The sequence below is a fragment of the Hippocampus comes genome, unplaced genomic scaffold (genome assembly GCF_001891065.2).
Source record: "Hippocampus comes isolate QL1 unplaced genomic scaffold, H_comes_QL1_v1.1 scaffold242, whole genome shotgun sequence".
In the NCBI taxonomy this organism is placed as follows: domain Eukaryota; kingdom Metazoa; phylum Chordata; class Actinopteri; order Syngnathiformes; family Syngnathidae; genus Hippocampus; species Hippocampus comes.
The window spans coordinates 712,273-716,352 of NW_017805385.1; positions in this window are offsets into that span (position 1 = coordinate 712,273).

Genomic DNA, 4,080 nt, shown 5'->3' on the forward strand with positions numbered 1-4,080 from the left:
GCGGGTGTGTTTGCGGGTGGCTGTGTGTGTGTGTGTGTGTGTGTGTGTGTGTGTGTGTGTCGGCTCAAAGACGGAGCACGAAAATTTTCATGCAGCTGTTTGGGGAGGGAAACTAAAACCAGGCTTAGTAGTGACAGTATCTAATTAACAGCTATGCACTGTATTTCACTTGATTCTATTACCGTGCAAGATTCCAAAATGAAAAGACCAAGTAATTAACTTTGTACATTTTGTGGAAAAAACTAGCATAAAGTACACATATTATGATGTAATGTTGACACCTGTGCTCACAGTAACAAAACAAGAGCAGTACTGGTAAAAACAAATTGTGATTGTTATTATGGGTATGCATCAACATCATATAAAAAATTAAATATAATTGTCTATTCGTTCAAAATATTGTATTTTTAATTATAGTCCCTCAACTGTATGTATTAAAATTTAATTTAAGAGTCTCTCCAGGTACCTTTCAATGTATTATGTCATTTTAAATGACTTCAATTGTTTTTTTTTGGTCACTTCTAATTTGTGGCCAATCAATTTGAATTAGCTAATTATTGTCCTCTTTCCTGTCCTTCTGTAATTAAAATATAATAAAACATTTACTTAGTAAGTCACGCTGGATAAAAAAAAAATCATAGTGTCAATGTTAATTTGTACCTTAGAAAAGGGAAAATTGGAAACATATGTGCATAAATACAAAGTTCATTGCTGGGTCTTTCAGAAAAGGGCAGGTGCAGCTTCAAACATGTCTATAGCTTGAGAGCAAAATTTTCCAGAGAACCTAAAAATAAAACAAAATCACCATACACACTCACATACACTTTTATCAGAATCAAATTCATAACTAACTAAGAGTGACAATCATATATGGCATGTATGGGTTCTTGTATAAGTACAAAACAGAGGAAAAGTTTCACTTTATGGAGGAAAGACAGAAAATAGCAGTCAGAATGCATTAAGTAGTAGTTTTCATATTTTTACATTACATTACATGATTATAAATCATATTGTGTTTAATACTGGACCAACATTTTCAGTTTCATTTGTATTATTATATATTGAGAGCATGTGTGGGTTAAATGGGGTTGGCCCTATTTACTTTTATTTTTTTTAAATAACAGTTCCAAAGAAGTTTCATTAATTTGTTTTTAGAATTGCACAGAGGGCCAGTTGAAACACTTTCATGGGCCATATACTGTATCTTCCAGGGTTGGAGGTTGACCACCCTTGATATAGCATGTTTATAAAGTTAATATAAAAATCCTGTTAGTGACATGAATTAGCTTTGAGAATAAATAATTTAAAAAAAATACATAAGATGCTATTTTATGTTTCTTATTATGTCACTAACTAAACAGGAGCTAGTTAAAAAAAAGTTTAGTCTGTTGGTATTAAAGGATGTAATGTGGAATGTGGAAATTAGTCATTGAGACAGCTGGTGTACTGACACAAAGACATACAGTAAGTAAGCAAGTAAATAAATAAATACATAAACAATAACAAAAACAAAAAAAAACAGCCACGGATGACAGTTTTAAGGATTCAACTCCATAGGTTCCCAAATGTTTTACACCAAGTACCACCTCAAAAACTACTTAGCTCTCCAAGAACTGTAATCATGACTGACATTAAAATACAGTCGCGTAGTAAGACCAAGTGTTCCTCAAAAATGAAAGAGATTTGCCTCCCAAGAAGAATATTTAATATTAGTGAATAAATCACTGTAACATTACAGTTTGAATATAAATACTGCACTTCAATATTGGAAAATCCTCCCTGGCCCATCCCAAAAAAAAGCAGAACTTATAGGGAAGTCAAGTGATAAGTTTTCTTTACAATACCCACTCACCTCCAAGCACAGGATTCTGATTAATATTACGGCTGTGGAACATTAATGAAGCAGCAAAATCCGCAAATTTGTATCCATTCCAGGTGGCGGCCATTTTGTCACTTGCTGTCGACTGAAAATGAGGGGTCAGGTAACAACCAATCACGGCTCACCTGTTTTCTGGGTTTGGTCTTGTGTCGTTTGCAAGTTGACTTCCTCTTTAAATCAAGACTCAATTAAAATTGATTGCACATAAAAATGACATCTAAATACAAATTTACAAACAAACAGTTCTTAATGATTAAATGCAAATCTATTTCACTTAAACGTTCAAAACTACTGAACGGTACTCATGTAGTGATTTTTTGGTTGCCTCCATCAAGAAGAAACCTGCCTACTGCCAGTGGTACTACTACCACACTTTGAGAATCTCTCTTCTCCTAAAAATATTGACTTCAGTTAGCCGATTGCTGCTCAAGATGGCAGATTGATTACATATTGGAGCGAAAAGAGACCAAAACATTAATTTTATCAGTGGTGTTTAAAAAAAAAAAAAAAATCAAGGAGGTAAAAAATATATTGTTTGTAACAATCTATATTAAAGTGCAGGAGCAGAATGGGAACATATGATACGCTTTTGGCTACATGTTAAAAAGAATGTTTGCTTTCTGAAATCAATTTTAAGGCTTGTGGACAAAAAGTGCGTTTCATTTGGAAAATGTCATATTTTAGCTCATAATTTGGCGGCGCGGCAGGTCAGCTCTTCATCATATCCTCACGCTGTCTAGTGGGGATGAATGACGCCATGACTCAGGCACGCAACCTGATTGCATCCTTTGATGCCTCTCCGAAGGGCCGGGGGGAAACCTGCTCTACCTCGGACGTGTCGGATATGTGCCACCCAGGCTGCGGACAAGACACAAATCAGTGTGTTTAGGAGTACACAATGATATCACAGACAGGAAATGGCTGGGAAAAGGCTTGGCACCTCCTGGAATTGGCTACATCCCCATTGGCTCAGTGGAAAAGCTGGAATAATAAACAGGCAATCAGAAGGCGGCGCGAGCGTACACAAAGGCCGTGCAAAACTTTGCAGATGATAAAATCAGATTTTGGGGGCTCAAAGGCGATGATTATTTGTGGTCGTCGTTTGCCCATAAATAGAGGGCCTTGCTAGGAACTATAAACATGAGATCAAACCATTTCAAAGGGTCCTGTTTATGTTTAATCAAGTTGTTATTGATATAAAATATATGTTTATATATCGATATACACATATAGTATCAAATTCAAACTAACGGAATTTATTTGTAGAGAGTGGAATCGTAACGGTGAAATAATCCGTTGTTGCAGACAAGCTGACCGCCGCTGATTTCAGAATACATTTTCCCATATGAAATGACCTGTTCTGGGGTCAATCCCCAGCAATCATAATACTTACACATTATCAACTGAGAATGATTATTATTATATTTTTTAACACAACGTTGAATTTTTTTTTTTTGCCGTTATACAAGCACCCCCCCATAAAAAAAAAAAAAAGAAAAAAAACAGACACTCAGAGTTAATCTCTGAAATGCTGAGATCCCACATGTTATAATAATAATAATATGATAATAATATACATGCAAGCGATGCGGCCTCCACGTTACAGAATGCTAGTTGTCAGGGAGACCTTCAGTGTACTTACGCATATACTGGTTAAAAAAAAAACCATACGAATTATATTGAAAGATTCTAATAACCTGTTGACTTAATTAGCTGATTGCAACTCAAGTTTGAATATCAAATCAAGGTCTTGGAGAAAGAAAACATTAACACTGACTGAGGTGTATATTTTCTAAAAAGTGGAATGAAATATATTTTTACAGGTGTCTGGCTTAAACGAGAATATACACTTGGATATGTCTTGGCTGCATGTTAAGACTTGTGGTTGCTTTTTTTCAATCAGTTTGACATGTAATGCTGTGATGTGTGATAATCCCACCCAGCCTACCACCCTTCGTCGTTTTGAAATTGGTGCTGTAAAATAGCAAATAAGAGCAAACAAACAAGCAAAATGAATTGATCCTGGCATAATTAGTGTTGCAAAAAAGAAATAAGAGGCCAAAAACAAAGCAAAACATTCTCAGAGTTAAACCGGCTCAATATTTTAATATAAAACACACACGCACACACGCACACACGCACACACACACACACACACACACACACACACACACACACACACACACACACACAAAACGCTT